This window comes from Ambystoma mexicanum, chromosome 1p (genome assembly GCF_040938575.1).
Source record: "Ambystoma mexicanum isolate Mex_15411 chromosome 1p, UKY_AmexF1_1, whole genome shotgun sequence".
In the NCBI taxonomy this organism is placed as follows: Eukaryota; Metazoa; Chordata; class Amphibia; order Caudata; family Ambystomatidae; genus Ambystoma; species Ambystoma mexicanum.
The window spans coordinates 1,091,193,783-1,091,216,496 of NC_090921.1; the positions used below are offsets into that span (position 1 = coordinate 1,091,193,783).

Below are 22,714 nucleotides of genomic sequence, written 5' to 3' on the forward strand. Positions count from 1 at the left end.
GGTATTTTTTACTGGGCATCAAAGGTAAAGCAAACATGAGTTCCTTTACATAGCTAGACTGGCCTTCATGGGTGCAGACAGTGTATGTATACTCTTACTGCGGCATGGCTACTGGGCAACAAGAGCAGTAGATGGCGCCAGTCTGGCCAAATATTCTTACAGTGGCATTGCATTTTGATACTGGGCATCAGGCGTAAAGCAAATTTCAAATTAATAAGTGTTAATATATGGCTAAACTGGCCTACATTGGTGCAGCCAGTCTGGGCATGTTTCCTACAGTGCCATGGCATTTTCATATTGGCAAATCCAAGTAAAACTTAACATTGGCATGGATCAGTGTAGAATGCATATGCATGTATGGGCACAGGCAGCATGAAAGTGTGTTTTTATACTGCCATATATTGTGGGCAACAGCTTCATAAAAATGTCTTGGAAAAACTCCTGTGCACTTTTGGTGACTTGTATCAATTGGGTTTTTTCAAGTGCTACCACACATAGAAGATGCGGAAATCTCAGGAATGACACCCAGCAGCTAAAGACCCAAACGGGAATCATATCCAGAACAATGCATCCGGCCAGTATGGCCAGAAGAGGGGCTAAAAATGCAGTAATGGTTGGAATGGCTACAAAGCCTTGAGCGGGTAAGCAGACCTGCTTACCATTCCAAAATACAGTAGCACTAAACTCAGGAACAGGATTTCCTCTATACATCTCTTCAGTCACAGGGGCTTGCCAGCCCACCAATCCCATTAGGGGATTTTAAACAAAGGTTTTAGCAGCAAGCCAACCAGGTCGGCCTAAAAAACCACCAAACACCTAGGCCCATATCCACAGGAGGTTTAGTGGACTGCCCAGGGCCAAGAACTGGTCTGAACAAGTTCAAAACACCAGGGAGACTGCCATCTTGGGGTCGCAAAGAGCCTACATGGCCAGAACAGCCATTTTAAGGTCTGCCTTGTGGTTTCCCTGAATAAAGGAATCCCCTAAAACAAAATGACCAAGATTAGGACTGCTTTAAATTATTTAGAAAAGATGTGATTTTCAAATTTGGAACTAGATTGATTAAATAAAACAACTATCCAGCTTTGACCAAAAACCTGAACTATTTGCTATTTGGCCAAAAAATTAAATGCTATTTGGTACACCGCCAATTTAAATGGACGCCACCCAAATACAAAAAGATGTCTGTATGTTTCAGTCGACCGCATTGAAGGCTGATAGCTACAGAGGCTGGTGGCCATCCCAGGAGCGCTCAAATTCCCTGTTGCCACGCACGAGAATGCCGCCCGTGCCATCCCTTAAATTTAGGGCCTTGAAGTTTTCTCTTTCCCATTTTAACTTTAGGAAAACTGCAAGTCCAAGAATTAAAAAAAAAACAGATCTAGATGGCCTGCCCATGCACGGCAGGGGGAACCTGCGATCTCTGCACTAGTTACAAACGTCAGAGCTAGGCCATAAAAACAGCATTGAATAAAAGAAAAGAGAATGTCCACAGTGTGTCGATCAAAGGCATTACACGTTTGTCAAATGTGAGCGAGCAATATCTGTAGATAGTCCTAATCAACAAAAGCATGTTTGATATATATCCAGGGATCACCTTGCGCTAGGTGTACCGGATCTATGCTTTTCCATTGATGCACGGTTGTTAGAAGCTGGAGGCAGGCTAATGGAGTTTCAGGGGAGAAGACAGTAAGAAATGCAGAAGGCGGACGAATTGCAAAGAAAATATGGGCCCCAAACCTCATAAACCTAAGCAGCAGGGAAGAGATCTGCGGTTTGGGTTTTGTAGTACTGAAATATTTCTTAAACTCCCTACAAAGCTGCCAGTAAAACTCATGGCTTTTCAGTCAAAATATCAGTCCGTACATGCTGCAAATTGTACCACTGGTCCCAATTTTCCAAAATGTCTCCAAGAGAACCTGTCATGAAATCTCTCATGAAAGTGGTGGATGTACTGGGCTAAGCGTGTTTTTTTTCAGTGCAGTGTTTGAGTGACCACATTTTCAAGATGAAAAACAGGGATGGCCAACCACATTGAAACACTTGTGTATAGGCGTGTTATAAATGCCATATCATATCATATCACATAAAAGACAGACTACCCTGCTTCCCCTGAGTCTGTCCCCCAAACCCTCTTGGGATTTTCAGCATTGCTCCTGCATATAAAATGTGTGGTTTGGTTTTGACTGTGGGTGTGTGGAAATAGCTATTTGTGAATCTCCTGTTTCCCACATGTATTTTCCACCTTGCACTGCACATGACTGTATCTTCGCCCCAGACTACAGTTTCTGTGCTGTTTATGCTCAAGTACTTGCATGGTCCCCTGTGGGTGTATTTAGTTTCTGGCACACTGGACATCGCCCATCATTGACATTGCGTCCTTAGAGTGTGTGTGAGACCTTGCCTTGCTCTGTGTCCCCTGCATGCTCCTTCCCCAAGGACTCCACCCCCTCCTGGAACTGGTTCCACCTGTTGTTCAATTTAAGTCTGGGACTGTCCTCTTTCAACCCTTCCTGAAACCTGTAATGTCTATCTCTCTTTGTCCTGCCCTTCTTGATCCCTGCAAAAATAGTTGTCCATCATGGGGGTGGGTCGGCTCTGGAAAGCCACTTGTCTGACACCCAACAATTAACCTCCCCTTTGGCCCCAACTGCCCTGCACTCTATAATTTAATCTCCTCATAATGTCATCTCCTCTGACCTTACAATGAACCTTCCCTCTGGGCTCCAACTACCCTGCACTCTATATTTTCAACTCCCCTGACCTGGGAATCGCACCGAATCTAGTTTTCCCTATTGTGGGAATGGGTGGAGGCGGGCTCTAGAAGTACACTTATCCTCCGTCCTGTAATTACCTGAAAATGTGTACCCATCTCCCCTGGAAACCACAATTGTTGTGTTCCTCTGTGAGGGGCTGGCCCTGGAATGAGCAAGAGCAACAGCCTTATATAAGCCTCTGGAGAGAGGACTGGCTCTCTTTTTTTGGCTGATGCGGTGCCTGCTGACTGTGGGGGTTGAGGGCAGAGAGATCTCCTATCTAAGGTACCCTTGACCCCAGTCTACCCTTCATTTTCTCCCACTTACTCAAACTTTTCTATTTCTCCTCTCTGCCCTGCTTCCCCCAGTCTGTGTCTCTGTGTCTCTCTTTCTCCCTCTCTCTTTCTCCCTCGTGTGCCCCAGTGTGTGCTCTCTCACTGGGCACCCCCACTCTCATTGGGCACCCCCTCTCTCCCTTCCTTTCTTTTTCTGTCCCCCATCTCTTAGCCCTCTGTCTCCAACCGCCCACTCATTCCATTTCCTCTCCAACCTTTCCATTTCTCCCTTGGTGTCCCCCCTGCATCCAAGGGTACTCCCCAGGCCCCGGGTTCCATGCCAGTGTGTGTGCCTAGCTAATTCAGTGTGTCTAATTTATCCTGCTTGCAATGAGTTTACTCCTCTGTCTGTAATAAATCTGTTCCTTGTTTCTACCAAGACTTTGGTGCCTTCATTGTGTTCCCACTTTTCAGTGTAGCCTGCCTGTTATTCCCAGTGGGGGTGGGGGCCAGTCCGCCTATGTACACAACTCACACCCATTGGGTCTGTTGACTCCCTGGTCCAAAACTGTGGCTCTGACTGGAGTCTCCCACACTTCCCCAGTTTTCTGGTGCCTGTGACTCAGATACAGAACCGGGTCTTGGTCCCTGATAACCTGAAGAGCACCTTCTCTGACTAAACTCACCCATGTTCTGCGGCCTGCACTCATCGCCTCTGTCCATTTCCTGCCTTCAGCAACAGCCCTTTCTAGCCACATGGATTCTAACTTTCCCCTGTTCCAGCAATCTATGGACCAAGACCTACCAGTCCCAGAGAAAAGGTGAACCTGCAATCCATGCTGCCTGCTGTACCAGTGTCTAGCTGCCTGTCTGCCGGATCAAGTAGTAAGGTAAGCATTGCCAGATCAGTCAAGCACACTGACATTGCCAGCTTGTAGCTTGAGGGGAGGGCCCCTAGTCTCTTAGGGGGTGGTAACACTGAGGGTAGGTCAGTGTACCAATCCAGTCAACCCACGACCCACTCCCACAGTGGCCAGGCGCTGGAGCGTTGCCACTGTCAGAGGAGGATCTGCACACCTACACAACATCACACAATTGTACTGGCAGACTGTAGGTGTTGCTTTCTAGATAATCTACCCAACTATTTATAGCCTCCAATTCTCAAACCCTAATTTTATCCAGTGTCCGGTTTTAACCCTGAGAGTTCCCCAGGTGAGCGGAGTCACCTAACCCGTAACAAAGTCACCTTGTAGGCCCATACTGGAGGGTGAACAAGGGTAGCTGTGGATCATTGCTCACCTTAGGGACCGGTCTGCTTTGAGCCTCGTTTTAGAGCGCCCTACATGTCACTTAATTCAGTTTACTAGTTTGCCTGAAACTGGGCGCAAAGAGTGGTGAGGTGGCAACTTAATAGTAAGTCCTCCTGTGGATAACTTTGTGGAGTGTTCCTTGATACCCTTCATTTTGCTTTGTCTGGCGATTGGAGCCCTCACCCCACCGAGGTGCCTAATTCAGTTTACTAGTACCAGAGCCACCTAGTCTGTATCAAACTCATCTCCTAGACATTCACTTGGAGTGAACAAGGCCAGGGACGTCATTTCACTAAAATGCCAAGGGTAGCGGAAGTGACATCACACGACCCTTGACTCCTGATGACATCACAGGAAGTGACCCCACCGCAAAGTGATTTCATGGGAAGCGATGGAACACGACCTTTTACCCATTGACAAAACAGGAAGTGGCATCACATAGCCTTGTACACTACGAAATATATGGTTACAATATCACTATAATGTGATGTACATTTCATACAAGAATGGATCGCCATATGTATCGTTAAGATCAGTGTGTATAGGCCCATATTACCAAATTACTGTGAATGCAAGCAGACGTCCATGACCAAATGATAATGATGTGTTATTATATAGCACTTACGCTTAAGTGCTTTATGTAGAAAAAATATACACCCAATATCACCCAACCTGTGTTGGTACTCATTTATCGACCTCTGGAGGATGAAAGTCTGAGTTGAACATACTGAGAAGAACATACTAAATCAGTGACTCACCCCCTGAAGTGTGCCTGAAATAAACCTTTAATGAGTTGTAGCAATGTAACTGAATGAAATGAATAAAACTCTGAGCCAACAGAAACTTTTTGTATGGATTTCCACGAGAACCCAATTCTTTTATTAACATAACACTCTCTCTTTTAGGTTGTTGGAAAAAGGATACGTCTTTTCTCGGCTTCTCCAACTTCTGCACCAGGATGTCTTGAAGGTAAGTTCAGGTATGAGTTAATAAAGTTCTTTAGGGTTTATTTGTTTATCTTTTCCTTTTCTTATTCACAGATTCCTTTCCTGACTGTGCTATTGTTTTTTTTTTTATCCGACTCTAAAGTTGTCTCTTATGCTCTGACTCTTTTTCTCTCTTTCTTTTCTCTTGTCTCTTCTGGTAACTTTATTCTTCGAACCTTTGCTCCGCTCCTTTTGTTCCTTTAAGTTCTTGTCCATTAAACACTTGTATATGACACTAGGATCTTGGTTCAGGTTGTAGATTCCCAACGACTTCTCTTTTGTGTTTAACGTGTAACAGTTTAACAGATTTTTTCTGTTAAATCCCCTCTGGTTCTTCAATATTGTTATTTCACTAACCCAAGGTCATACTTCGGTTCAGTGTCCCTGTCAGATTGTATACTTTCCCCACATTTTCAGCTCCAATTTAAATCAGGATTCGTAGTTTGTCCAGTAACTCTACAACATTCGGCTGAACGGTTCGTGGTGCAACAGAGCTTTAGCTCCTATCTTCTGCGGCGACAACACTCGTCTTCTCAGTATTAACTTCTAGTAACTGTGTGTGCAACGGCACTGAGTTAGTTAAATAAGCGCAATGGCGCTGAGTTTATTAAATGAGCACAACGGTGCAGAATTTTGTTCAGTAAGCGCAACGGCGCTGAGATCATTAAATATGCGTAAGGGTGCTGAGTTCATTAAATATTCACAGCGACCACGGTCGCCTGGGGCTCATCACACGTCCCTTACTCGTCAAGAAGGCGTTCGTTACAAAGTTCATCAAGGCCGTCCTCGTCTGACAGCATGGCGTTTTCAGCCAAGGTTAGGCGTTAGCAATCGCCTCATTATTTAACGGCTTCGCATTACATTCAAGCTTTCATCGTACCTTCAGTCACCATAAGTCTCAGCAACAGCCTTCGGGTCTATGTCAGGACTGCGCGATAACGCTCGCTACAATTTATGTTCTGACTTCCTCCTTTCCGCAGCACCTCTGTCAGCAGGCTGCCGGCAGGAATCCGACTAACTCCTTCGCTCACCCCCAGTTATTTGTCTGCCGCACAGCTGTTCATCTTCGGCTCCGCTCAATATGCCCAGCTGTAACCGTCCTTTTCTCCCTCCTCCGTGCGAGCTCCGGTCTCCTAGGTAACCAAAACAGCACAGCGAAAAGCCATTAGAGGAAAGTCCATACAGGTAGGACTTCCTGGTTTATGCTTTCATTAAATATTATGATGAACGTGAGTCTGCCAGGCCTAAGCACAGCGTCACACCCCCTCTACTAAACCCTTACGTTCGGGAAGGGTTTCCGCTCTGGATAAATAATCAGCTTGTGACAGCAGCTTCCCAGGTCTATGAACAGTTTTAAAGGAGAAGGGCTGGATGGAAAGAAACCACCTGAGCACTCTCTGGTTTGAGTCTTTGTTACGGGCTAACCAGACCAATGGAGCATGATCTGTAATTAGCGTAAACTCTCGGCCAAGCAGGTAATATCTAAGAGCATCAATGGCCCACTTGACGGCCAAACACTCTTTTTCTATCGTCGGGTAACTTAATTCGTGCAGTAACAATTTCCGACTGTTGAATAGTATTGGCCTTTCAACTTCATCTTGGTTCTGGAGAAGAACTGCCCTGAGTCCCGTTCCTGATGCATCAGTCTGAAGAAGAAATGGAGACTTAAAGTCTGGACAGTGTAAAACAGCTCTTCTGGTCAGGGCCTCTTTTAAAGCATTAAAGGCTTTTAGTGTTTCACCTGTTTGCCAATCTTTCTTATGTAAAGTGGGCTTCTTCAGCAGATCTGTTAGAGGAGTAGCTAAAGTAGAAAAATGCGGGATAAACCTCCTATAGTACCCTACAAATCCTAGAAAGGCCCGTACCTGTTTTGGAGTTTCCGGGAACTTCAACTGCTTGATAGCCTTCACTTTCTCCTCTTGGGGTTTAATCATTCCCTGGCCTACATAGTATCCCAAATATTTAGTATGAAATGTCGCTACATAGGTCTTCTTAGGGTTTATGTGTAATCCAGCCCCTTTCAAAGTCGCGAGTATGTTTCTTAGATGAACCAGATGTTCTTGCCAGGAGTGACTATAGATAATGATGTCATCAAGATATGCTCCGACGTAATTTTCATGACCTTTTATCAGGTAATTCATCAACCTTTGAAATGTTGCAGGTGCCCCATGTAAACCAAAGGGCAACACCGTAAACTGGTATAGGCCGGTAGGAGTAGCAAAGGCCGTCTTTTCCTTATCAACCGGTGATAACGGTATCTGCCAATAACCCTTGGTTAAATCAATGGTGGTCAGGAACTTGGCCTTCCCTAGATTATTTAGCAGGTCTTCTATACGCGGCATAGGGTAAGCATCAAATTTCGAAATGTCATTCAATTTCCGGAAGTCCATGCAGAACCTCACACTGCCATCTGGCCTTGGAACCAGGACTACCGGTGAACTCCAGTCACTATATGATGGTTCGATGATTCCCAAATCTAACATTTCCTGTACTTCCTGGTTAAAGGCCTTTATCTTTGACTCAGGTATTCGGTAAGGGCTGAGCCTTACTATAGACCCAGGTTTAGTATCTATTCGATGGCAAGTCAGTTTAGTTCTTCCTGGAAGTAAGGAGAATATCTCGGCAAACTCTTGTAAGAGGAGAGACAGTTCGGATTTCTGCAGTGCTGTCAACTCGGTGTTGATGTTTAAGCTTTCCACACCTATCCTCTCCTTAATTTGTGGGAAGTTTTCTTCTGGTGGTACTTCATTAGTGATCATAGCAATGTTTTGCACTGGAGGTATCCACTTTTTAAGCAAATTTACATGATAGGTCTGACAAGACAGTCTACTACCCGGTTGCTTCACCTTATACGTTAAAGGCCACAGGACTTCCTGAATTTCAAAAGGTCCCTTCCAGCTGACCATCATCTTGTTGTCTAAGGTGGGCAGTAAGACTAGCACCTGATCCCCTGTTTTAAAAGTACGTACTGGGCCTTTTGGTTGTAATTTCTTTCTTGATTCAATTGAGCTTGAAGAAGGTTGTCTCTAGCTGTAGCCTGTAGTTTTTCGATTCGTTCTTGTAGCTGAGAAGCGTATTCTGTTAGAGTTAGTTCCCGATCTGGTTGCTCCTCCCAATTTTCTTTCAGAACATCTAATAAAGTTCTTACTGGTCTTCCGAACAGTAACTCGAAAGGTGAGAATCCTGTTGATGATTGGGGAGTGTTTCTTAGGGTCATTAATATCCATAGCAACACCCTGTCCCAGTCCCTGTTTTCTGGCGAGGTTGTCTTCCTTAGCATCTGCTTAATAGTTTGATTATAGCGTTCGACTAATCCATCAGTCTGTGGATGGTAAACAGCTGTCTTTAGATGTTCAATTTTCAGGGTATCACAGACTTGCTTCAAGACATTGGACATAAAGTTTGATCCCCGGTCTGTGACGATTTCTCTTGGAATCCCCACTCGTCCAATAAAGGGAATCAATACGTCGCATATCTGTTGCGTATTAGTGGCTTATAAGGGAAAGGCTTCTGGGTATCGAGTGGCATAGTCTACCACAACGAGGATGTATTTATGGCCTCTTCTCATGGGGTCTATAGGACCGACAATATCGAGTCCAATTCGACTAAAAGGTTCTAGAACAAGTGGCATAGGTTGTAATGGGACTTTCATTGTATTGGCTCTATTCTTCTTCTGACATTCCTCGCAGGATTGACAAAACCTAACCACTTGTTGGTTTACCCCTGGCCAGTAGAATCTATCCAAAATTTTCCTAGTAGTCTTTTCCGTTCCGAGATGCCCTTCCTCAACTTGTAAGTGAGCTACTTCTAGGACTGTCTGATAATATTTTCTTGGAACTAGAACGTCTTTTTTTTTTTATTTTTAGAGGTCGCACGGGAGACCACAGAGGTCACAAGGAAGACCTCAGAGGTCGCAATAGCGACCTCTGCCGACCCCTAAATGACGTCCCTGGACAAGGCTATCACAGGGCCCAACCTCACGCACTTACCAATTTTTATTGTGTCCATATCCTGTTCATGAGAACCGCATATTTCTTTAGGCCCACGAAAGTGGGCCTCTAGAGATCATCTTTGCTTGGAACTCTTTTGTGCAGAATGCCTGCCTGTCCTGCCTGCCTGAATGAGTGTAGTTTACCAGGGATGCCTGGGAATTGTACTTAACACTCCTTTTGGGAGTGGACCAGTAGCTTGGCATTACCGTGCCCCCTGTCCTGCAACAGTTTATCATCCAACCCCTTGCCCAGTTGAGCACCTGTGAGTGCCTGTGAGCGATTGTATTTGTATTTTATTGAATTTATATAGCCCTTTAATCCAAAGTGCTGTACATAAGAACTAGAAGAAATACAACAAGCTAAAGATGGTAATTGAATCACAACTCGAAGACAGTATAAGGAACAATTTACATTATTGCTGATGTGAGGAAGAAGCGGAGAGGGACAAGGGATAGAGGAGAGACAATAAACAACAGGTAATAATTGAAACTTAAATTGAAAAAGTGAAAGGAACCATTTACATTCTTGGTAGGAGGGAGGGGAGAGGGACAAGGGAATAAGAGGGAGTGGGAGGTACAACAATATAAGATGATGAATGAATCACAACTCGATGGACGAGGAAAGGTTTACATTATTGCTGGGGAGAGGAGGGAGTGTAGAGTGACAAAGGAAAGGGAGGGAAAAGGAGGGATGAGAGGAGATGTCAGCGGAGTTAGAGGGAAGCAGGAGGGTGAGAGGAAGAGGAAAGGGAAGAATAAGATTTGGTAAGAGCAGAAGGTAGTATGAAAGGGAAGTGGAGGGGAGGAAAGGGCGAAGAGGTGGAGAAGAAGGGGGTAGGGCAAGGATGTAGAGAAGTGGAAGAGGGGGTGAGAGGTGTTAGGGGGAGTGGAAGAGGTAAGATTTTAGAGAAGAGTGAAAGGTAGGGTAGGAGGGAGAAGAGCGGATAGGTAGGGGGAGGCGGTTCCAGTGGAACAGAGCAATAAGTTGGAAAGAGCAGAAACGGGAGGAGGCGCAGGGAGGCGGAGGAGGGGAGAGTAGGAAGAGATAGCAGAGCAAAGAGAACGAGAGGGGGAGTAGAGAGTAAGAAGGGAGGTTAGGTGGGGGGGCAAGACTATGGAGGGATTTGAAGATAAAACAAAGGAATTTGAATTTAAGTTGGGAGTGAAAAGAAAGCCAGCCTAGAGAGATGAGAGTAGAGGAGATGGGGTTAAGGGGTGAGAGAAGGTAGAGGGAGCGGATGGCAGAATGGTAGATAGATTTAAGTGGGGAGAGGTGAGAGGAGGGAAGACCGAAGAAAAGGGAGGAACAGTAGAAAAGTCTGGAGAAGATGACATCTTAGTTTGTGTACAACACCTTTTTGCCTGTCAGAATGGGACATTCTGCAAGCCAGGCAGTGAGCCTTTCCCCTGATTCCCCTGCGGCACTCATGGCTACAGTGCATGTCCCACACATTGTCAGATGGATGCTAGTATTGCATAAACAGACCAAGCGTCAAAACCTACCGGTCTGGCCCCTAGAAGGCTCTTTTGATGAGACTCACCTAGCTGCGGTGCCTGTGGTTCTTAAAAGGGAGAAAGGGAACTCAGCAGTTAGGCAGTGGCAGTGCTACACATTGTAGTCCCTGAAGAGTGTGTCTGTGGCAAGTAAAAAGTGGCTGGAACAACAAGTGACCGTAGAGAGGAAGCTAGAACAGCCTAATCTAGAGAAAATGAGAAATTATCCCAGTTATGGGTGTAACACCTGCCTGTTCCTAGTATTGCCCCCAGTGACCCCTTCTGCCCCAGAGGATGTCCTAGATGTTTCTGTGCTTGCTCCCCACCCAGCTATTCTGCTACCTTCCTAGTTCCTGCCTCTTGGGGTATGCCTTTCCTGCATCAGCCTCTGTACTATCACCCTATAGAGACCAGTATGGGGCTTCTAGAGGACAGCACGAATTTCGTGGCGAAAGAAGAAGAGGAATCATTCACCACTCCCTGATGGCCCCTCTGAACTCCCAGTACTGAGGCTATCAGAGCCTTTGGTACATGCCTCTGCATGTCCCAAGCCAGTATCCACCTCCAGCCTGGTGCACGTCCCAGTTAGGTCACTGCGTGCATGAGGACCAGTGCGCCTATTGTAAGGAATGGGACCAGTGAAAGTACAACTGTCCTCAGCGGACTCATCATCAGCAGAACTAGGCCACAGCTCTGTCTGTTCACAGCAAATTGCAGCTTCCTGCACCATGCCCACCTGGTTACTTTCACCTTCCCGCTCAGCCTAGACTCCCAGATCACAATGCCAGTTCCAGGCCAGAGCCCCAGCCTGGACAACCACAGGCTGGATTCCAGACCACTGCCGCTCATCTCCCAGCCAGTAGTAAAAACAGCCAAGGTGCCTCTTCTGGCACCGCCTTGCCAACCTTTCTGCAGCAGCCAGGCCAGAGTCCCTTCCAGTTCCCTCAATCTTGATGGGAACTGGACCCAGAGGAAGTCCCCCTGGCACCCCAACTCCTCGCCATAACTCGGGAGGATAGCTTAGGGGCAACGCGCTCATCTTTGCAGGAAGACGACGTGAGCAACACAAGTTCGATCACTGGGTCCGTGCTTAGAAACCTCTGGGTATTAAGTGCGTTATAAATAACCCATTACCATTACAACCACCCATTTCCCTTCCAGTGGCCCCTGTGTGACAGTACAGGTAGGTGGCATGCGTGCCAGGATGTTGGTGGACACAGGAGCCACCTTCAGCGCACTGAGGCTGGGGAGTTCCCAGATGCCCCAGAGTCTGGCCAGACTGTCACAGCTGTAGCAACAGAGGACATCACATCTAAGGTGCCTGTATCATTGTGGTGCACTGTGTCCTCTGGCCCACTACAGCACTCCGCTTGACCCTGTTGCTGCTGCCCTAACCTTTTGTCTGCGCACTGTTGCAAGTTCTGTGTCCCAAGACCTTTCTCCCCAGTTCTCATGTACAAGATCCTGTAGCAAAACTGACACCATTGCTACACACACTGCAGGCTACCCAAGGGACAATGTAGAACACAAAGCGTGGGGGAAAAAAGAAAGGAGGAATGGGGAGCTACAAGCTGGCAAAAGTGCGCACACACACACAGGACTAAGTTGGCCAGATGCATTGCCCCTTAGCCTCATGTAGATGAGAGGTATGCCCAGCCGCTTTGCTGGATTTGCTCCATTTGCGATCATGATGGCAAGAACAATGCCCCTGCCAGCTACAGCTCCTCCCTCCGTGACCAGGTTGCTTTTGGCACTGACTGATGATTCAGGTCTGGATTATTTCAAACACCTTACTTCTGTCATGAGATAGATCTACTGCCAGGTCAGCGAGGCACAACCCATGTCAGGCCAGCAGAAACTACATTCTATACAGGAGGGAGACCTAGTGATGCTCAAGGACTTTGCCCGTGAAAATAGCTTACGACCCAAGTGGAATGGACCATTTACTGTGATTATGACCACAGACACTGCCCTGAAGCTGCAAGGTGTAAAGTACTAGGTTCACGGCACCCATACCAAGAAGGTGATGGCCCCTCCTGCTCCTGAAATAGAACTCCCAGTGGTGCCTACTACAAACCTGGGACCCAGTCCTCCACCCCAGGGACTCGACCAAGTGGAGCCCCACTATAACAGGAATTAACCGGGACCCTATGCTATATATTTATTCAAAATCTACCCTCAACCCCACTCTGAAGCATTGCCGGCATGGGAACAGTGCATCTTCTCTCTTAGGGGAAGTGACCTTTGCTCAAAAGACAGCACGGCCGGAATATCAAAATTGTAATTCGAAAAAGGAATTGGGGAAGTGTGATTTTTTTTTTTTTTTCAAACAAACATTTCCTTTTTGATTTGCTGTTTTGGAACTCAGTTTTGATTCTGGTCTCTTGAATTGTGATTTTGTTGGACAACATTTAGTATTCTTTGACCTCTTATTTACTTTTCAAATGTTTAATGTTTATAATTTAAACTTTTATATTTAATATTCCAGTTTAAATGTTATGATTGATTTTAGTTTCAAATTGTAATTAGTTATTTTTGGATTTTAATTGTGGAACTTTGGAGTTGTGTTTTATCTCTTTAAAAGTGATATCCTTTTATATATATATTTTTTGTCAACATCATTTGCAATATTTGGATTATTATGTTTGCAGTTCGACCTGCAGTTTTTCATGTCTCCAAGCATCTGAGTGACCACCATCAGCTACAGTGTATCAGGATCACTTTTTTTTAAGTGTATTTATTTTTCATTTCTGTTCCAGCATACAGCTTCGGTCTAATTTGAGTGCTCCGTTTGTGGCACTGTAGCATTACACCACTGCCAGAGTTCCTGAAGTCTTGCTTTACTGCTCCTTGATAGAGGCTGCCTAGATCTAAGTGACAATAACCCTGTTCACCAACTACGGTGGCCTCTCAGAAACCTCCCACGAAGCGGACTCCGAAAACCCATCTGAACACTGCAATTACTCATTGTACAAGCCAGGTAATTGACCTCGCGCCCACTTTCTAAAACTTAAATGCATAGATGAATATTTTAATTGTTTTAATGTACATGCACTGTGGGATAACACGAGTGATGAACCTGGAGAAACAAGGACAGAAAGAAGAGCACTTTCAGCATTCATAGTTTTCAAAGGTCAGAAAGAAGACCATTTTGATCGGAAAACAGTCAGAGGCCAGATTGACAAAGTTACGAGTGATGGTGTTGAAAATAGAAGCATAGAGAGCAAACAAGCTTAGAGAGAGGGTGAGGAGAGACCCCAAAGCAGGGAGAGGAAGAATTGGAAAGTATGAAATAGCATCTGTTAAACAGAGAAACAGCCATGGAAGAATGAGGCGAGTCAGGAAACGATGAGGAGTAAAACAGGGATGGTGGGCAAAGCTAAAGAGTGGGCAAGAGGGTCAAAAAGGGGACATGATGCAGGTAAGCAGGAACTGCTGAGGAGACAAAGCCATAGAAAATCTGAAATTGCAGGAACCTCCAAGTGCAGAGTTTGTACTGCAGAGGAGCACGTTGGCCTGAGAGGAGGGCAGTCGGGCAGTCATTCAGGAATCAAAATGGATGGGTGCTATTTAGCTCCTGCCTATAGCCTTTGCTTGATATCAAGTGCTATTAGAAGTTTGTTTGGACTTGCAAGACCAATTGGTGTCACACAACCCACCTAAGAGACATTGGGCCTCATTACGAGTATGGAGGTAGCCATGCCGCTTTTAGCAGCATGGCTACCCCCATATTGGGTACCAGGTTCGGGTCCTGCAAAAGGGGATTTACCGGGCCATTCCGACCTTGGAGGGCCCGGTAAATCCCTTTTGTGGGACCTGGACCCGGTACATCCCCATTCCCATTTGAGCCCCATAGGGCTCATTGGGAATGGGGAGGATGCTAACAACGGGCCCGTTAATGACGGGCCCGTTGTTAGCATCCTGGTCTGCTAGCGGGTCCCACTAAGGACGCCTGGTCTGACCAGGCGTTCCAGAGCGGGACCCGCTGCAGACCTCGTAATAGGGCGGCCCGGAATGAACGGTGTCGGTCCCTTACCGGCACTGTTCATTCCGTGGCCGCCTACCTCGTAATGAGGCCCATTAACTCAGAGCACTTACAGGAACGCATAAACTTTAAAGTATGTACCATGATCCATCGTTGCGTTTCTGAGGCCGCCCTTGCGTATCTCAGATCTTTAATTGCTCGTTATAACCCAAGCAGACCACTACACTCCTCTAATCAACTCCAGGTGTCTGTTCCAGCGATTTAGATTGAAGGAAAATCCCCACTTTTTGGAAAATCCCTGAAAACCTTCCTTTTCAAGTAATTGGTCAACTTCCCTTTTAGACAGTGTTCTGGTCAACCGCTTCTTCTTTCTTTGTGTCTATCCCTCCCGTCTTCCACGTTCGTATCCATTGTGTTAAAATTCCCTGTGCCCCATGCCCGTGGGCTTTTGACACAATACAAACAAATACATAGAATAAATAACTATAGGTGTTTGGGAATGTGTATATGGATGAGGAAACCAAATGCAATAGGGCATGGGTTGGTCATCACAAAAAGGCCAACAAATGGCATAGCAATTTATGAATATACTTCTGTGATGTGAGCTGCTGCTGCTGTGCCTCCATTGACTGCTGGGCTGAGAAGAGTTTGGTAGAGCTTTGTTCTGATCCATGTTCAATGTCTGTGTCTAGAGAGGATGAAACAGAAAATACTTGCGTCAAAACCACTGTCCGTCCTTCCCTCATGAAATTAAAGAAATCCCCCAGTTTCAAGGACAGTGTCCTTCCAAATACAAGAAATGGTTGCTCTTTAATGTCAGTGGGGGCTGTGTATACATTTACGAAACTGCCTTGAGCTAGTCACACAGGATACCAGATGACTACAAAAAACACTTCGAATTTCTGCAAAAATAGACCCAAATTGTGTATTTACAGAAAAGAGGAGCAGTAACATTAATAAAATCTGAAAGAATTAAAAGACCAATTACTTAGAACTCAAACCCACCCAACAAGGAAGTTCTCACAAAAATGGTACATTAAAAGGCACTTTGGGTAAGCCGGTCATCAACATAATGGGATTTGATGAGGGGGTTTCGAGGAACCCCACTCACAGGATATATTTAGAAAGCAATCTGTGCCAGTACAATTGATGTAAACTTTATAAGAACAGAAGAATTAATGTAAAGATTCTGTTAGAGGTTCTCCACATTTCGCAGGTATTGATGATGTTGCCCAACTATACAGAAACCTTTTTCTAAATTCAATATGCCCAATAATCGGCAATGCTATTATCCATTTGCACACCAAGTGAAATGGCCGGCCTCCATACGCCAAGCAATGAGTGTGGACAACAGCCATAAGACCAGCAAAAGTTTGAAGACCTCCACACAAGTGTAGCGACAACTAAAACGAGCCTCTACGTATCACATAACAGGTATTTTGTCAACCTCCATATGCCCTGCAACAAGTAATAGAATTCATAGCAATAAAATAGTAATTTCCCAGTAAACGTCCGGCATGTTTCCACACTTGGCAGTTAACAGTTTTGGGCTGGCAGAGACCATTTATAATTCCCATTCCTCCTCACCAAAAGCCTCTCTGACGAGGGGTAGGAGGGAAACGTCAGGCAGCAGACAGGCGACTGGCTGGTTGCCAGCTGGCTTGCAGCCGCTTCCAATGGACCCTATCCATAGCCACATTCCTCAGCAGCCACCGCCTGCACTTCCCCGTTAACAGATGACTTGCTTATAAAAGCGAGGAGCTTAGCAAAAGGCCCAACCACCAAGATTGAATACGCCGTATGACAGCTATGAACAGAGCACTACTGGTGATGGGCATCTCAGGGATGCCAAATAGCAGCAGCTTGGCAGCCTGCGGCTCACTAGATATTTTGGATATTTGGGACTCCGACTCCCATGATCCCTCACTATTGACTATGCTGGCTTCTGGTAGACTGAATTGAGAAGATGGCACAGGTTAATAAGATAGTGCCATCTAGGTTTGCGATCAGAGGAATTAAGTGTTTTGTGTGATCACCATGAGACTGCAGAATGTGTTAACTTTTGAGATTTGAATTTCACCCGACTTGCTTTAAGAAAACAAACTGATAATATGCCAGTCCTGATCAAGTTATTGTGTTAAGAGTTCACTGGATTTATATTCTTAACTACGGCGTTTGCATGGATAAGTAATTTCAGTCGCACTCAATTTAAAAAAGCCGAACAAATCACAAGGAAATATGGCCTTTCCTCTCTATTCTTCACCTTCCCTGTAGTAACAAAGTTGTTTTTTTAAATATTAAGTTTAAGTGGTTTCTAAGATACTTGGATCCACTCAGTTGTAAATGTATTGGATCGTTACAATAATATATAATCATTTGAATAAAACTAAACGACAGCACATTTTACATTTGTCTTAATTTATACAGTACAGAAGCCTATTGTGTGTAATGTGATGTAAGTGCATTAGGCTCCCAAACTGCAAACTGAACACCAAGTACACATGCCGACATCTCAATCCATTACCAAAAAACCTAATAATGACATTTTCAGTGCCTTGGATTTCACACATAAACACAGGAATATGGATCATGTGGCTCATCCCAAGAAACATAACATGGAGTATTGTACTCTACCGTTATTATGCCTTCCAAAGCCCTAAGAAATACACCCCACCCCCTGCGTCCCAAATTCCAAAGCCAATAGCTCATAGAACTGTCAAAATCGTTGTACTACTCAAGGAAAGGCATATTCAGTAACCTCAGACAAACGTAGCCACTAGACGGATCCCGCAGTGGCCCTAATTAAGCAACCTTAAAGGGGTAGTTGGGTCAGAAATTGTATCGGCCCAATCGATCGGGCATGTATTTCAGAGCATACATCGATCATTCTTAAAAGAAATTACAATGAAACTTACCCGAGTCTTTCACACTTTGATTGGTCGGGTAACACCATCTTGTGCTAATCTTATAATTTGATCCATCGCCCTAAGTTCAAGTCCCCTCGCGGCACTAATTCAGATCACCCGCTCACCCGCCTCTAACGTTGATGAACTCCACCTATTTTAATGACGTTAGTGAGCAGCGTAGCCAAACGTACCCTGTCATCACCAACGTCATAACGTTATCTAACGCAGAACCAGGAACATAAACACACACATCGACAATAGAAGCAAAACTTTTGTTTCTTTTCACAAAAATGATAAAAGCTGTTTATTTTGAAGAAAACAGCAATAGTCAGGAGCGTAACAAGTACTTTTAATTTTGACATAACGCTAAAAATGGATAATTAAGTCACAAAAACATGCATTACTTTTTCCAATAGAGGTTATAGCTAGTGAACATCGCATTGTTCTAATTTTTTGTTTAACTGTGAACGGTGATCTTATAATGCTGATTCCATTCATCGATCGATTAATCCCAGTCTTTGCATTCTTCTGAAAGTTATTATCTTCCATCGCCGATTTCTGATTGATACACATGGCGTTCCATTACAGAGAATGCATAGTGGCTTAAATTTCAAACGCAACACTTTCACATCGCAAGTTTTCAGAACGTATAGGCCGCTATGTTGCTCCTTATAACTAGAACCGCAAAAGGACAGATTGGTGTCTGGCGATCTTCCCAGATGATGGTTACCACAGATGCGTTGTTGATGATTATTGTCCAATTACGGTTGAAGAAGCTGTCGACCGGTAAACTGTATCCATGACAGGCGCACATCAGTATAACTATGTAAAATAGAGAATGCAAAAATATATTTCAGTACCCAATTTATAATTGTACATACACAGTGCATATTTATGTTAACTATCAATTTAAGTTACAATTAACATGTACAATGTCTATTATTTGCATCAAATTGAACATTCTTCCGTCACAGCAATCATGTAGCATACAGCACACTTGCATACATATTATTTCAAACTTTGCTTACATTGTGTCTTGTTTTTCCATTCTCCCTAGGTGACGAATGACCAACCGCTTCAAAAGAAAGATCTCAGTAATAGAAACTCATTTCCGGTGTATGCTTTCATTATAGTGAATCTTATCAATTCTTTGTGGATATTGGACACATTTTTAGTGCAGTGGATGCAAGGACAAATAACAATGCAACCCTTCATCCAGCGTTCACAGGGTGATATGGTATGATATATGATATGATATGTCATTTATAATACGCCTATACACAAGTGTTTCAGGGGGAGTTTCATTTTGAGAACACATGCCACAAAAATGAACAATAATAATGGCAAGCTGTACAGTGAAAAACAGCAAAATATTTCAAGTATCCCACATATGTAAATATGTACTTCCATTTAAACAGTATAAACTCGCCTGGTACCACGTTTACATATTCTTTCAAAGATGACCCCAGATGAGGTGCAGACAGGCTCAGATTGCCCTATACTTCAAAAGGGCAATGCCTGAAAATAAAGCCAAATTAATAGTGTGGGCAGTTATTTTTGGCCAAAGTGGGCTACTTCTTTTCTGAAATAAACAGAATTTGAATACACATCCGAAAAACAGGCTTTTGCATCTTGAGCCCAATACAACGACTTTGGCAATTCTATCAATTGGTTAAATAATTTCACTGTTGGGGCCATGCAACCTATTTGATCAGTACTCTATGCACCTAGTACCCAACAACTGCTCAGTATGTATTGCTGTTAGCTAAGTAGCTTTTTGCTACCCACAATTAAGCTAATTTCAGTAATCATACTTGACATATGGAGATGATTCCAGCATGAAATTCAGATCCATGGAAACAGATGAATGAAAAGCTGTGGGTTAATATATAGATACAGCGTGGACGGACCGGGAAGGGAGGGGGTTTTGGCAGCAGGCTGGGTGGGCTGTTGCACCCAGGGCAAAACGTGCATTGAGCAACAATAAAAGAAAAAAAAAGTATGCATGACTAAAATTCCAGCATGCCTCGAATGAGTGGACTTTTGAAAGGCTTACGGGCTTCTGTGTATATCTATTCCAGCAATCATATTGATTTCTGCATTGATGCAGGCGTGCCTAGTTGTCATCCACATGTGTGCCTCCACAGTAAGATGTAAATGTGCCAAGGTCACAGGCTCATGTTCATAGTGCACATTGGCAAGACATATTCTTTCGCTCCTTATTTCAATGTTGGCTAACACTGTGGCATGTAAACCTTTGGTCTATAGCAATCTGCAGCCCCTTATCATGATTCCTACTTTCCAGCGAGGTTAGACTTAATTTATTTTATTTCTTTATTGGTTATACGTAAAGTGTCTATACATACAATGGTGTTTCAAGGCGTCACACGACAAAAAAACTGGGGACAGGAAACAAAAAACAATAATGGTCCTACTAGGTCATTCAGATCGTGCAAGAGAAGTAACAAGAATTTAAGGAGGGTGGGTGCTGGGTAAGAGGAGGTGTAGGTCGGGACAGAAGGGAAAATGCAAGGGTGGGAGGGAGGTGCAGGGCAAGATGAGGTATACAAGTGCAGGGAGAGAAGGAGGAGGAGGGGCAATGGGGCTAGGCAAGTGCTAAGGGGATGCCAGGTGAGCAAGTGCCAGGGGAAGCAGGGAGTGAGGACCACTTGTGAAGCGTGAGAACAGGGGTAGACCAGGCTTGGTAGGTATACACACCCCTGGTACTGAGGTATACTGGGTGAGGAGGGCCTGATGCCCCATGGAGCTCAGATGGGACCGGGCAGCCAGTTAATGCGAGAGAGGGGGGCATTAGCGGGGGGAATGAAGAAAAGAAAAGTTTGGTCTTGAGAATCTTCCTGGAACTTAAGGAGATCAGGCAGAAGCCTACGAGGGGCAGGGAGGCCATTACAGAGGGATGCTCCTGCCAAGGAAAGAGATCTACCCCACACTCTCTGCTTGGAGTAGCGTCTAATCCACAGAGGATTGCAGCTAGATGACCAAAGGTCTCTGGGAGGGAGGTAATTAGGGAAAGAGTTGGATGTAGTGGGTCCTTGGCCTCAGAAAGCCTTGTGCACAATGCAGAGGGTCTTGAACTTGATCCATGCAGCCACCAGGAGCCAGTGAAGAGAGTTCAGGGCTGGAGAGATACAATCCCTGGGCTTGAGGCCAAGGACAAGTCTTGCAGTGCTGTTCTCGATTAGTTGCAGGGGGCGAAGAGTAGAGATAGGCAGATTTAGATTTAGATTTTGTTGCAGTAGTCCAGCCTAGAGAGAACCAGGGATCTGGAGACAGTGAGCTTCTGGGGGAAAGTGAGAAAAGGAAGAATACCTCTGAGGAGGTGCAGCTGGTAGTGGGACTTCTTAGAAACATCTGTGATGTGGGGAGAGAGGGAAAGGGTGGAGTCGAAGATGACACCATGTTTTTTTGCCACACAGGAAGGCGCAGGTAGAGGGCCCAAGGAGGGCGGCCAGAGTGACAAAGGGAAAGCGAAGCAGGGGTCCCAATAAGAAGGATCTCAGTCTTACTGACATTCAGGAAGAGATCGTTAGAGGCACTCCATTCCTAAATAGCGAATAGACAATCAGGAATGAGTGAGTAGAGGTGGCTGAGGGGAGCCTGAAGGAGGGCTGAGTGTCATCCGCATAACACTGAAAGTTAGGAGAGAAGGTAGAGATGAGATGGGCCAGAGGGGCCAAATAAAGGTTGACGAGCCAGGGGGAGAGGTTAGAGCCCTGAGGAACACCACATGTGGAGAGAGAGTTGGTGGAGAGAAAGGACCGCAGTTGGACCTGGGAGGGCTGATCATACAGGAAGGCGGCCAACCAGGCTAGGGCTTGATCCGCAATGGCCAGGTTGTCACAGAGACGATGGATCGGGATGGCGTGGCTTACCGTGTTGAAAGCAGAGGAAAGATCAAGGAGGATGAAGGCTAGAGTTGAGATTTGAGAGCAGGTCTTTGCATTAATGCACAGTGAATGTTTTTGTGCTCTCAGCTCAGCTAAAGTCAAATGTCTTTATTGTGCTCACTTCGCATATGAAGAAGGGGCAAGTATTGTTATTCTTGCAGTTATTTTTTTCTTTTGATGCATCGGTTTGCCTGGGAAGACCTGATAACATTGTGGGAGCAATTGCAATGCATTAGTGTTGGATTGTTCCAACCCAGAATGCTTTTGTTAAATTGCCAAGGGATCGCATCTTCCAGCAGGGGACGTTTTTCAATGTGTTACAGTAGCATCCTTTCTTTATATATATTACATCAGTAGATGTAGTGGAATGTAGAATCTGGGTAGGCCCAGATTCCAAAGAAGTCCGTTGGACAGGACTTCAGGATAGGAGCTTCAACGGTGAAGATGTATCATTTATATTCTTCTGTATGCTACTGATCCTATCATTGTAACTTAATAAAGTAGTTTCCTTTCCTGCCTATATGCATGATGATTGTTCCCGCTCCATGTGTTCCACTTACCTGAAGTCCTTGGATGCTTCCTTGGATATTACAGTTACATATTAACTGCCATCAACTGAAGGTATAAATGTGTGTACAATGGACGCGTGTAGAGAGGAACCTCTCGCCTGGAGCAGCTCTTGTTAAAGTTCGGCCTGACCTGCAACCATGTTTGCCTAAATTGTTTATCTCTGCCAGGTTCTCTCAAACTTAAGTAAAGAACACAAAAAGGTCATAGGCCTACCATCCTCATTTCATGCAGTTTTCTATTTTTATTTCTCAATTACTCAGGATTATAATAAAATAGTGTAACCATAACATTGTGTGTGGGCGTTTGTTAAGAATATCGTCACTCGGAAATAAAGATACAAAACAATTGTCGACGAGGGGGGAATTTTGGCTGCGATTCTTCTGGTCGAACCAGGAAGTCTTGAGCATAGAAAGAAGTATACATTAGAGGTTGAGGGACATACCTCCGACTATTTTCCTAGGTGCAGTGCCAGTCATGGTCATATTGAGCCGGGGGGTCGGGAGGGTGCGGAGGGCCATGGTGGGGCTGGACCA

At 45.0% G+C, this 22,714-nt stretch overlaps 1 long non-coding RNA gene across 2 annotated transcripts in view; it reads left to right on the forward strand.

Annotated features, from left to right (window-relative positions):
- LOC138448323 (uncharacterized) overlaps nt 1-22,468 on the forward strand; it is a 91,997-nt gene extending 69,529 nt beyond the window's left edge. The window contains exons 2-5 of one of the 2 annotated variants that reach the window (XR_011260149.1): nt 3,815-3,921; nt 5,247-5,310; nt 13,572-13,792; nt 18,761-22,468. This is a non-coding gene — a long non-coding RNA (uncharacterized lncRNA). The remainder of the gene's footprint in view (nt 1-3,814; nt 3,922-5,246; nt 5,311-13,571; nt 13,793-18,760) is intronic. The other variant, XR_011260152.1, reaches the window with a different exon arrangement.
- Nucleotides 22,469-22,714: the final 246 nt, after the last annotated feature.